The 13,934-nt window shown below is 47.6% G+C and overlaps 1 protein-coding gene across 9 annotated transcripts in view; it reads left to right on the top strand.

Annotated features, from left to right (window-relative positions):
• The window catches only part of TNRC6B (trinucleotide repeat containing adaptor 6B), a 239,845-nt gene that overhangs the window by 88,488 nt on the left and 137,423 nt on the right, over positions 1 to 13,934 (top strand). The gene's annotated exons all lie outside the window — the stretch shown is intronic.

Genomic DNA, 13,934 nt, shown 5'->3' on the forward strand with positions numbered 1-13,934 from the left:
GGTCCAACAGCCTTAATTAAGATCTATTATCTGCAACTGAGGTTGGTTAATTGAGACATGGAGGAGAGCACAATCCCATCCCAGCCACTACCTCCCCCCCCTTGTTTTTTCCACTCCGCATTCAAAATATATTGGAAACCAAGAATACAACTCCAGATTGAGATTCTCCCTCTGGACTCTTGTACAGTTTCCCTAGATAACTTCTGTGTTGTTTAACTCCTCAAGTGGACAACAGGATTATGGGTATGACTAGAAATACCATCCTCCCAGCAGACCATGTGGCTATAACTAAGGGTTAGTGATCATGTTTATGCAGGTATCGGAGCTCTGAGTTTTTTCTTCTTCTAGTACAATGTTGAGATAATAGGCATATGGATTTTCTGTTGACTATTAGACAGATAAAGGAGATTTGTTGAACTCTTTGCCCATCATGGGGTTAGCAACCTTTTTAGGTGGTGATGCTTTTGATTACATTAAGGGCTATGCATGGAGTCAGACTGTCTACATTTGTAGTTAGCTGATCTCTTCACTAACTGCCCTTCCTTTTGAAGTATTAGAAAAGGGAAGTTATTCAGGGAAGGACTAGTAGAGATTTTCAGGTCATTTGCAAAGATCTGTCCACAGGTTTCATGCATGATGGGTTATGTAGAAATAGAGAATGACATTAGTAAGAAAACGCTGGGATCAGGTCAGAGAGGCCCTCCCTAGGGGCTTTTAGCGCTGTTTCAGCCTCAGCACAGCATTCTCCCCCAGAGAGGAAATCCTCAGAGTCCTCTTCTAAACATCCTAAGAGGAGGAGTGCTAATTCCCCTCCGAAGGAGTCATACCCTCCCAAACTAGGTTCACCAGGGGAAGGAGACCAAAGCTTTGAGATAAGTGGGGAAGTGGGATACCGGGAGGAAGCATGAGCAGGAGCGCATGAGAGGGGAGGACTCCTGCCTCATACTGAGAAAGAGGGATGATCAGCGAATTATCTCAAGTGCCTATACACAAATGCAAGCATGAGAAACAAGCAGGGAGAACTGGAAGTCCTGGCACAGTCAAAGAATTATGATGTGATTGGAATAATAGAGACTTGGTGGGATAACTCACATTACTGGAGTACTATCATGGATGGATATAAACTGTTCAGGAAGGACAGGCAGGGCAGAAAAGGTGGGGGAGTTGTATTGTATGTAAGGGAGCAGTATGACTGCTTAGAGCTCAAATATGAAACTGCAGAAAAACCAGAGAGTCTCTGGATTAAGTTTAGAAGTGTGAGCAACAAGGGTGATGTCGTGGTGGGAGTCTGCTATAGACCACCGGACCAGGGGGATGAGGTGGACGAGGCTTTCTTCCGGCAACTAACGGAAATTACTAGATCGAAGGCCCTGGTTCTCATGGGAGACTTCAATCATCCTGATATCTGCTGGGAGAGCAATACAGCGGTGCACAGACAATCCAGGAAGTTTTTGGAAAGTGTAGAGGACAATTTCCTGGTTCAAGTGCTGGAGAACCAACTAGGGGCAGAGCTCTTCTTGACCTGCTTCTCACAAACCGGGAAGAATTAGTAGGGGAAGCAAAAGTGGATGGGAACCTGGGAGGCAGTGACCATGAGATGGTCGAGTTCAGGATCCTGACACAGGGAAGAAAGGAGAGCAGCAGAATACGGACCCTGGACTTCAGAAAAGCAGACTTTGACAATCTCAGGGAACTGATGAGCAGGATCCCCTGGGAAAATAACATGAGGGGGAAAGGAGTCCAGAAGAGCTGGCTGTATTTTAAAGAATCCTTATTGAGGTTACAGGGACAAACCATCCCGATGTGTAGAAAGAATAGTAAATATGGCAGGCGACCAGCTTGGCTTAACAGTGAAATCCTTGCTGATCTTAAACACAAAAAAAAAGCTTACAAGAAGTGGAAGATTGGACAAATGACCAGGAAAGAGTATAAAAATATTGTTTGGGCATGCAGGAGTGAAATCAGTAAGGCCAAATCACACCTGGAGGTGCAGCTAGCAAGAGATGTTAAGAGTAACAAGAAGGGTCCCTTACTGAATGAGGGAGGCAACCTAGTGACGAGGATGTGGAAAAAGCTAATGTACTCAATGCTTTTTTTGCCTCTGTCTTCACGAACAAGGTCAGCTCCCAGACTGCACTGGGCAGCACAGCATGGGGAGGAGGTGACCAGCCCTCTGTGGAGAAAGAAGCGGTTCGGGACTATTTAGAAAAGCTGGACGAGCACAAGTCCATGGGGCCAGATGCTCTGCATCCAAGAGTGCTAAAGGAGTTGGCGGATGTGATTGCAGAGCCATTGGCCATTATCTTTGAATCATGGCGATTGGGGGAAGTCCCGGACAACTGGAAAAAGGCTAATGTAGTACCCATCTTTAAAAAAGAGAAGGAGGAGGATCCGGGGAACTACAGGCCAGTCAGCCTCACCTCAGTCCCTGGAAAAATCATGGAGCAGGTCCTCAAAGAATCAATTCTGAAGGACTTAGAGGAGAGGAAAGTGATCAGGAACAGTCAGCATGGATTCACCAAGGGTAAGTCATGCCTGACTAATCTAATTACCTTCTATAACGAGATAACTGGCTCTGATGAGAGGAAAGCAGTGGACCTGTTATTCCTTGACTTTAGCAAAGCTTTTGACACGGTCTCCCACCGTATTCTTGCCAGCAAGTTAAAGAAGTATGGGCTGGATGATTGGACTATAAGGTGGATAGAAAGCTGGCTAGATTGTCAGGCTCACAGGTAGTGATCAATGGCTCCATATCTAGTTGGCAGCCAGTATCAAGTGGAGTGCCCCAAGGGTCGGTCCTTGGACCGGTTTTGTTCAATATCTTCATAAATGATCTGGAGGATGGTGTGAATTGCACCCTCAGCAAGTTTGCAGATGACACTAAACTGGGAGGAGAGGTAGATATGCTGGCGGGTAGGGGATAGGATACAGCGGGACCTAGACAAATTAGAGGATTGGGCCAAAAGAAATCTGAGGGGGTTCAACAAGGACAAGTGCAGAGTTGGAAGAAGACCAGGAAGAATTCCATGCACCGCTACAGACTAGGGACCGAATGGCTAGGCAACAGTTCTGCAGAAAAGGACCTAGAGGTTACAGTAGATGAGAAGCTGGATATGAGACAACAGTGTGCTGTTGTTGCCAAGAAAGCCAATGGCATTTTGGGATGTATAAGTAGGGGCATTGCCAGCAGATCGAGGGCAGTGATCGTTCCCCTCTATTCGACATTGGTGAGGCCTCATCTGGAGTACTGTGTCCAGTTGTGGGCCCCACACTACAAGAAGGATGTGGACAAATTGAAAAACGTCCAGCGGAGGGCAACAAAAATGATTAGGGGACTGGAACACATGACTTATGAGGAGAGCCTGAGGGAACTAGTATTGTTTAGTCTGCAGAAGAGAAGAATGAGGGGGGATTTAATAGCTGCTTTCAACTACCTGAAAGGGGGTTTCAAAGAGGCTGGATCTAGACTGTTCTCAGTGGTAACGGATGATAGAACAAGGAGTAATGGTCTCAAAGTGCAGTGGGGGAGATTTAGGTTGGATATTAGGAAAAACTTTTTCACTAGGAGGGTGATGAAACACTGGAATGAGTTATCTAGGGAAGTGGTGGAATCTCCTTCCTTAGAAGTTTTTAAGGTCAGGCTTGACAAAGCCCTGGCTGGGATGATTTAGTTGGGGATTGGTCCTGCTTTGAGCAGGGGGTTGGACTAGATGACCTGCTGAGGTCCCTTCCAACCCTGATATTCTATGATTCTGTGATCCTCAAGAAGATCTTGTTTCCCAACCAGGTCGACAGCTTCAGAGATGACGTCCTCAAGGCTCGGTACTGTGAAGGCAACAGCCTCCTCCAGTACCAGTGTAGTGGGAAAGCCCCACAGGTCTAAGTCCAGTCATGGTGCTGGAAAGACCCCAGTACTGCCTACTTTGAAAATGACAGAGCAAACTGGAATATCAGTACTGTTGGACTTAACTTCTCTCCTGGTACCCCTATTGAGTTCTTAGGTACTATGTAAGCCTCCAGCCGCATTGGTGCCATCTGTGAAGCATCCTAAGTAATTGGTACTGATCAGCAAGGACAGGTGTAGTCCCACAGTACCCCTTAATGCTGCAACATTTCTTGATGTCACAACAATACTTGATACCACAACATCATTTAGTGCTGCAAGATTTTAGATGCACAAAGAACTTATCAGTGACTGCTGAACCAGAGGGTACCGATCTCCTTTCATTACTGAGAGCCACTTGATCTTTGGAGCTCTATACGTTCCTTGTGCTATCACTTACCTTCTTGGTTTGCACTCCACCAATAGAAGAAGAAATAATCTTCATCATCCTCTTCTTCCCTTTAGATTTCTGTTCAGGATTCCTCCTCGTACTAATATATGAACCCCCTTTCTTGGCGGGGTAAGGTTGATACTCAAGGACCTCACCACTCCTGGTGGTAGCAGCATTGAATGCCACCTGCTCCCTCATATGGTCCTCAGTGGCCATATTGGGATCCCTGCGCAGCTTATCACAGACACTTTTCCAGCGCCCCAACCTTCTCCCACTGAGATAACAGGGAGACTCAAGCTTCTTCTCCCCATTAACAGGAGGGAACATTTGCAGCCCAAGAAACTAAGGAGGATGAAGCTGTAATGTCTCCTCCTCCATCTGTGGCTGATGACTTTTGGCAGTTCCAGGATCTTGTTAGGTGGGTAGCAGAATTCCAACAGTTACTTCTTGAAGAGATCAGAGAATCCCAACCCAAACTGTTGGATATTCTGCAATCTGAGAGACCATCCAGAATTGCCCTTCCTGTCAATAAGACTCTCCTGCATCCTGCAAAATCCATTTGGCAGTCTCCAGCTACAGTAATGCCCACATGTAAGAGGGCTGATTTAAAAAAAAATAAAAAATAAAAAAAAATGACATGCCCACTAAGGACTCAAAGTTCTTATTTTCCCACCCTCCACCTAACTCTTTGGATGTTGATATGGTTAATGAATGGGGTAAGCAGCATCTTTATAAGTCACCCTGTATGACAGAGACCAAAAGTGCCAGGACCTGTGGGGAGAAAATCCTATTAATCTAATCAGCAACCCTACAATTCCATATTGCGAGTTACTAGGTGCTGATGGCAAAGTACAACTACATAAACTATACAAAGTTGGATTGTTTATTGAACGACTTCCGCTGGACCAAAGGGAAAAATTTCAGGCCACTAGTTTGAGGGACAATTACTAGCCAGAACATCTCTTCAGGCAGTTCTGGATACTGCAGATACCAAGGCCTGCTCCATCTCTACGACAGTGATGATGCACAGGGCTTTCTGGTTATAGCTACGTGACTTTCCAGAGAAGTCCAGAATATGATAGAGGAACTTCTGTTTGGTGGACTGAAGCTGTTTGTGGAAAATACCGAAGAGTCATTGCATACCCTTAAGGATTCCAGGGACACGTTACGCTTGTTAGGTTACTCGCACTTGCAAACAAAAGGAAGTTTAATAGATCACAAATGGCTCACAGATCCTGTCTGATGCAATTCTCTGGATTTCAGAGACCAACAGAATCTCCTAGAAAGAGAGAGAAGTTCCAGAGAAAGATACCTTCTAACCCACTTGATGCATCTATACAGCAGCCTTCCTTATCAAAGCCTCAGTTCTTCTTCAATTGCTTGCTCATGTTGATTCCATTCTAGGTGTGTACACATGCCCAGTCATTGGAGCCGTAGCGGTATCTGTAGGATTGACTGTGGCGCCCCCTTGAGTGCCACACTCGTGCATTGGTATATTAGGCGCTGCCAATCTTATGCCCTCTTAGTTCCTTCTTACTGCCCATGACGGTTGGTCGGAGTGCCTTGTCTTGCAATGCAAGGGAGTTAGCGGTTCTTACAGTCCATTGTTCTGTCTCCTTTGTTGTTAGTTGATAAGTACTTAGTTAGACCTTTAAGTGTTAGTGTAGTAGTTTAGGAGTTAGAGTCCCGGCTAAGACTTTGCCTCTTGAAAAGTTTTCATCCTCAAACTCAGAAGGAGTGGGACATCTGCTTGAGGGCTCTCCTCATGGAGGCTGCACTTTTGTCCTACCTCGGCACCCTCTCGATCGGACTCCATGCCTGGTATCTCGGTGCACAGCATACCACCAGCACTGGAATCCCCTTGGCACCATTCCCCATCCGTGGTGCCTAAGAAAGGTTGAAGTCGATGGACCCACTGGCACCGCAGAAGAAAGGGGCTTCGGGCAAAGGACCTGTGTCAGGCCATGTGCCTGCTCCAGAGCTGCTTCGTGATACCCCTGCAGTCGGACCCCCCCCATCCCAGCCCAGGAACCGCCTCCGACTCCTGGAAGCAGCAGGGGGTCCTGGCCCCTAGTAGAATCATCTGTGCCTGAAGTGGACCTGGTGGCCAAAGAGCAAGTAGGTTGACTGGCACTGCAGATGCCAAGCCAGGTGATGGACCCGGCCAATGCCCCGGTATCTATGGGCAAACCGGTTATGGGACAGTGGAGCATACCTGATCCCTGGACTGCAGGCATTGGTCCCCATCGCCGCGGCCTCGGACCCTGGTAACAAGACACAGGTCCCTGACACCAAGTCTCCACCGGCAAGGCACGGGGCGCCTGAGTTACGATGCTGATCCCTGTATCCCTGGTACTGTCAGCCCTCCGGCCAGAGTTCACCACAGTGCAGATTACCATCGCGTAGGCAGTCTCCCAGGTGTTGATCCCCACGGTGTGGGATTGTTCCTTGTTGCAACACCTGTCACGGCCTTAAAGATTCCCATGCCATCCTCCGTTCCTTCAGCCTACACACCATTCAGCAGACTAGAAAGCCCGTTTCATCAGCCTCCGCCTCCGTCAAGGTCCTGGCGTGTTCCCCGGTCCAGCTCCTACAGGAAGAAGGACAGAGATAAAGGATTTAAATGGTGTCACTCTTTGTCTTCCCGTTCCTCTGCCCAGCCTGGTTCTTCCAGAGCCCAGGGAAGCCAGAAGCAGGCGTTTTGAGGATGCACCTGGAGACGGTGCCCCAGTCACTTCCCAGGATCCACCCGCCTGCACCTCTTCTTGTCAGCCTGGTCGCGGCTGACTTTGGACTGTTGGGTGCTCGACATAATATCTTCAGGCTACACCCTGCAGTTTGTGGCTGACCCTCCCTCCCGACCCCCCCTTCCCTGTCCCTTTTCAGGGACCCTTCTCACAAGCAGCTCCTTGTTCAGAAGGTCGAGAACCTCCTATTCCTGGTGGTGATAGAGGAGGTCCCTCCAGACTTGAAGGGGGCAAAAGGGTTCTACTCCCATTATTTCCTAATCCCAAAAGCAAAAGGGGGCCTCAGACCCATTCTGGACCTGCGCCACCTCAACGTCTCTAAAGAAGTTTAGTTTTGCATGGTCTCTCTGGCCTCCCATTATTCCCTTCCTGGATCCGGGAGACTGGTATGTCGCCCTCGACTTGAAGGATGCATACTTCCATTTTCCCGGGGCACAGGCGTTTCCTCAATTTTGGGTTCGGCTACTGCCATTTTCAATTCATGGCACTGCCCTTCGGTCTTTTGTCAGCCCCGAGAGTGTTTACAAAGTGTATAGCGCCAGTGGCTGCTTATCTGAGGCATTGAGGGGTGCAAATTTATCTCTACCTTGATGGCTGGCTGAAAAAGGGCTGGTCCCAGGATCAGGTGTGGCTTCACCTGTTGTGACCTGGGTCTGTAAATAAACGAGAAAAAATTGACCTTAATTCCAGTACAATGCATAGAGTTCATTGGTGAGGTCCTCTGAAGCTCTGTTCCAAGCCATAGTGGACCTGATCTTGCACATGCAAGCCCACCCTCACCACCGCTCAGACGTGCCTGCGATTGCCTTCACTTGCGTGGTCTGGGACACGTGGCTCTGCCTCAGGCCCCTGCAGGCGTGGCTGGTGTCGGTCTACGTCTCCAACAGACACAGCGTGGACCATATGGTCAGGGTTCCAGACCACGTACTGTCATCACTCTCACGGTGGCAAAATCCTGCATTAGTGTTGGAGGGGTTTCCTTCGCAGCTCCTTCCCTGTTGGTGACTCTCATCTCTGATGCCTCGGACATGGGGTGGGGAGCCCACCTTGGCGATTTCAGCATGCAAGGTTGTTGGTCAAGTCACGGTGGCTCCCTACATATCAATGTTGGGGAGCTCAGAGCGGTTCGCCTGTCCTGCAAAGCCTTCCTACTTAACATAAAAAGCAGGGTGGTCCAGGTCCTGATGGACAACACAGCCCTATGTTCTATATCAACAAACAATGCGGGGCTAGGTAGTCTGCCCTTTGCCAGGGAGCCTTTAGGCTCTGGAACTTCTGTGTACAACAGGGCATCCATCTCGTAGCCGCACACCCCCCTGGGGCCAAGAATGATTTGGCAGATCACTTCTTCAGGACCTTCTTGTCTCACCATGAATGGTCCCTCCGTCCAGAAGTGGTCAGCTTCTCTCCCAGAAGTGGGGATCTCCCCAGGTGGACCTGTTCGCATATGGGCAGAACAGAAAATGCCCCGTTTTCTGCTCAATTCGGGGGATCGATAGAGGCTCCCTGTTGTACTCATTTCTGTTCCCGTGGTCAGAGGCTCGTTGTATGCCTTCCTTGCAATGCTGCTAATTCACAGAGTCCTCATGAAAATCAAACAGGACAGGGAGAAGATGAGCCTCATAGCACCGGCTTGGCCACGCCAGCACTGGTTCGGCACAATGCTGGACCTATCGGTATCTGCTCCGTTAACAGCTGGCGCTCAGACTGGACCTGCTGTCCAAAACTACAGCAGTCTTCTACATCCAAAGCTGGCGGTGTTGCACCTCACAGCTTGGCTGCTGCATGGTTAAATGCGGAGGAGCAGGAGTGCTCGGTCGCTGTCCAGCAGGTCCTGTTGGGCAGCAGAAAGCCTTCCACCAGAGCGATCTACCAGCCTAATGGAAGCGGTTCGCTTGTTGGACCTCGGATAAAAGGTATTCAGCCCAAGTAGGCCTCGTTGCAGTTGATCCTGGACTACCTTCTGCATATCAAGCTGCAAGACCTGTCTCTTTGATCTTTCAAGGTCCACTTGGCTGCTATTTCGGCCTTTCGTTCCCCACTCGAAGGTAGGTTGGTTTTCGTCTAGGACATGACTGCCAAGTTCCTCAAGGGCCTTGAGTGCCTCTACCTGCCCGTCAGGTACTATGTTCCTCCGTGGGACTTGAATCTTGTGCTGTCATGGCTCACAGGACCCCCCCTTTGAGCCTCTGGCTTCCTGTTCTCTCCTTCTCTCCTGGAAGGTCACGTTTCTAGTTGTGATGACATCCGCCTGCTGGGTCTCTGAAATTAGGGCGCCTACCTCGGAACCACCCTATACAGTCTTCTACAAAGACAAGCTCCAGTTGTGACCACACCTGGCTTTTCTGCCCAAGGTGGTCTCACAATTTCATATGGGCCAGGACATATACTTACCTGTTTTCCAAAGCCGCATAAGTTGGAGGAGGAGCATAGACTGCCTTCCCTAGACCTCAGGAGGGCACTAGCCTTCTACATTGAAAGGACCAAACCATTCTGCAAGTCAATGCAATTATTTGTCACGATGGCTGACAGTATGAAAAGTTGTCCAATGTCCTCTCAAAGAATTTCTTCTTGGATCATTGCTTGCATTTGCTGCTGCTACAATCGGGCAAAGCTGCCCCTCCAGCAGTCGTAACTGCCCATTCAACCAGGGCACAAACCTCTTCAGCAGCTTTCCTAGTCCATGTGCCTATCCAGGACATCTGTACAGCAGCCACCTGGTTGCCTGTCCATATGTTTACATCCCATTGTGCACTTACCCAGCAGGCCCCGGATGATGCTGGTTTTGGTAGAGAAGGTAGGCTATGAATTCTGAGCCCACCTCCGAGGATACTCCTTGTGAGTCACCTAGTATGGAATCGACATGAGCAAGCACTTGAAGAAAAAATAGTTACCTACCTTTTCGTAACTGTTGTTCTTCGCGATGTGTTGCTCATTTCCATTCCATTACCTGCCCTCCTACCCCTCTGTCAGAGTTGCCAGCAAGAATGAACTGAGGGCGTAGGGTTGGCAGCACATAATGTACCAGCGCGTGAACATGGCTCTCAAGGGGTGCTACAGCCGAACCTGCGGATACTACTAAGGCAAAAATCTCCGATTTTTGGGGGGCGCACGGGGGCACACACAGACCTAGAATGGAATGGACATGAGCAACACATCTTAAAGAACAACAGTTATGGAAAGGTAGATAACTTTTTTTTTTTAATGGGATGGCCAAGGGTTCGAACACCCCTCTTCTGTTAGCTTGCCAACTTCAACGTTTTGCCCACCTCCTCCCATTTGGTGACTGACTCAGCCATTTCCAACAAGCATGGCAGCGTATCACTTCAGACAAATGGCTGAAGGAAGTAACATCATTAGGCTACACCATTCATTTTACCTGCCTGCTGCCTCCTCATTTCCCTTCCCCATGTCCCTTCAGGAACCACTCTCATTCCTGCTAAGACAGGAAATAAACTCTCTTCTTCATGTAGAAGTGATAGAACTGGTCCCTGCTCAGCACCAGGAGAGAGGCTTCTATTTGAGGTAATTCCTTGTACCAAGGAAAATAGAGGATGGAAACCAATCTTAGATCTAAGACTCCTTCTAAACAAATTTGTGATGCCTCAAAAGTTCAGAATTGGGACTCTTGCAGCTATAATTCCTTCTCTGAATTCAGGGGATAGGTTTTTGGCCTTGACCTTCGAGAAACGTACTTCCATATAGCGATACAATTGTCATGTAGAAGATTTCTGTTTCTGCCAGGATCATTTTCAGTATTGGGTGCTTCCATTTGGTCTCTCCTTCGCGCTGAGAGTGTTTTCAAAGGTGTTTTTAACAGCGGTGGCTATTTTCCTGTATTGTCAGGCGATCATTGTTTTCCCACATCTCAATGACAGGCTGCTCAAGGGTCAGTTGTACTAAGAGGTGTCATCTGTCGCAGGAAAAGCGCTTTTCCCGTTCTTATACTTTGGGTCTGCAGTTGAATGTTGAAAAATCTACACTGACTCCCATTCAGAACATACCATTTGTAGGGGCATCCCTACATTCTTTAGCAGCCAGGACCTTCCTTCCCATGTTTGTGACATTATCGTTAGAGCCCTGTAAATCCACTTTATATACGCAGACTATTTTTGTGAATCGGATGCGGATACAAATTTTGTATCCGTGCTGGGCTCTAATTATCGTACCTTGTCAGAACTGTTCAAGGGAGCCGACTTCAGTCAGAAACTATGTTCAACTCCTCGGTCAGGTGGCAGGTTGCATATTTGTGACAGAATATGCAAAGTTACGCCTTCACTGTTTTCCAGTGATGGCTCAGATCAGTTTACTCGCCAAACAAACAAACACCTCAACAAGCAGGTGTTAGTTCCCCAGCCAGTAAAGCATTCCCTAGACTGGTGGAAGGTTCATCACAACGTAGGGATAGGAGTTCCTTTTCTTCAGCTGATGCCAATGATAACCATAACCATGGATGCAGGGATAGTTAAGTCCAAAGCAGATTGCGAAGAGCTACAAAGGGATCTCACAAAACCGGGTGACTGAGCAACAAAATGGCAGATGAAATACAGTGTTGATAAATGCAAAGTAGTGCACATTGGAAAACATAATCCCAAGTGTACATATAAAATGATGGGGTCTAAATTGGCTGTTACCACTCAAGAAAGAAATTTTGGAATCATTATGGATAGTTCTCTGAAAACATCCACTCAATGTGCAGCAGCAGTCAAAAAAGCTAACAGTGTTGGGAATCATTAAGAAAGGGACAGATAATAAGACAGAACATATCATATTGCCTCTATAAAAATCCATGGTATGCCCACATCTTGAATGTTGCGTGCAGATGTGGTTGTCCCATCTCAAAAAAGATGTATTGGAATTGGAAAAGGTTCAGAAAAGGGCAACAAAAATGATTCGGGATATGGAACAGCTTCCGTATGAGGAGAAATTAGTAAGATTGGGACTTTTCAGCTTGGAAAAGAGATGGCTAAAGGGGGATGTGATAGAGGTCTGTAAAATCATGACTGGTGTAGAGAAAGTAAATAAGGAATTAATTTAAGAAGGAACTGAAATTAATTTGCAAACTGTACACCATTAAATTAGGCTTGAATAAAGACTGGGAGTATATGAGTCATTACACAAACTAAAAACTATTTCCCCATGCTAGTTTCCCCCCCCACACACACACTGTTACTCACACCTTCTTGTCAACTGTTTGAAATGGGCCATCCAGATTATCACTACAAAAGTTTTTTTTTTTTTTTCTCCTGCTGATAATAGTCCACCTTGGGGCTATTAGAGTTGGTATGGAAACTCCCATTTTTTCATGTTCTCTCTCTCTGTGTGTGTGTGTGTGTGTGTGTGTGTGTGTGTGTGTGTGTGTGTGTGTGTGTGTATCTATCTATCTATCTATCTATCTATCTTCCTACTGTATTTTCCGCTGCATGCATCTGATGAAGTGGGCTTTAGCCCATGAAAGCTTATGCTCAAATAAATTTGTTAGTCTCTAAGGTGCCACAAGTACTCCTCGTTCTTTTTAAATAAGGAAATATTATTTACTCCTTCTCATAACACAAGTAGGGGCCACCAAATGAAATTAATAGGCAGCAGATTTAAAACAGACAAAAAGAAGTATTTATTCATACAACATAGTCAATCTGTGGAACTCTTTGCCAGAGGATGTTGTGAAGACCAAGATTATAATCTCTAAGATTTAGTCTCTAAGGTGCCCCAAGTACTCTAGTTCTGTTTGCTAGAAGCTGGGAATGGGGGATAGGGGATGGATGAATCACTTGATGATTACCTGTTCTGTTTATTCCCTCTGGGGCACCTGGCATTGGCCACTGTCAAAAGACAGGATACTGGGCTAGATGGACCTTTGGTCTGACCCAGTATGACTGTTCTTATGTTCCTCTTTCTCTGCCTCCTCCCCCCAGAGCCCAGCACGGGGGCAGACACTTGCACCTCTTAACACTCAGAGCTCAGCTGTGAGGTGCTCCCCAGCCCAGACTCTCACATCCCTTTGTCCCCAAAGCCCAGCTGCAATCCCCTGCCAGTTCAGACACTTGCACCCCCTCCACTTCCCGAGCTGAACCATGGCCCCCCTGCCAGCCCATACACTCGCATCCCTTCCTCCCCCAGAGCCAAGCTCTGGCCTCCTGCCAGTCCAGACGCACTGCACCCCGTCCTTTCCCAGAACCCAACTGAAGGATGCCACCCAGCCCAGAAACCCACTCTCCCTATCCCCCAGAGCCCAGCTGCGCTCCCCACCCCAGCCTCACATCCTCTCCTCCCAGAGTCCATGGATCCAGAGGGAGAAACAACCTGATGCTGGGTCCCAGGCTTCTCCAGCTTGGGATAGGAGACAGTTCAACATAGAACAAGAAAAGGGCTAGATTGTTTAGGAACTTGGAGGGGTGGGCTGTTTACTAATAAGTTAGAGTAGGGTGTGTATATTCATAGAAAATAAGCTTTATTCAAAGTTGGAGAAGTGTCTGTGTCTGGTTGTGTCCCAGGTTTCTCTCCAATCCTCATCTGCTTGCTTACCTGCTGCCTAGTTCTTAGGCTGAAAAATAGCTGTCTGGAACTGCTGATATGTAGGGGCTCAGTTTTGAAGTGGTAAAGGTGTGTCTCTTAGTGTTAAAAGAAAAGGAGTACTGGTGGCACCTTAGAGACTAACAAATTTATTAGAGCATAAGCTTTCGTGAGCTACAGCTCACTTTAGCTCACGAAAGCTTATGCTCTAATAAATTTGTTAGTCTCTAAGGTGCCACCAGTACTCCTTTTCTTTTTGCGAATACAGACTAACACGGCTGCTACTCTGAAACCTCTCTTAGTGTTGTTGGCAGTACTTATTACTGGGTAGTCTTGCATTTGTAAAGCCAGATGGGGCCTTTCTAAAGGGACACTTCCTCTTGCAGGGGAGTGTGTGTGT

Source organism: Dermochelys coriacea, chromosome 1 (genome assembly GCF_009764565.3).
Source record: "Dermochelys coriacea isolate rDerCor1 chromosome 1, rDerCor1.pri.v4, whole genome shotgun sequence".
In the NCBI taxonomy this organism is placed as follows: Eukaryota; Metazoa; Chordata; order Testudines; family Dermochelyidae; genus Dermochelys; species Dermochelys coriacea.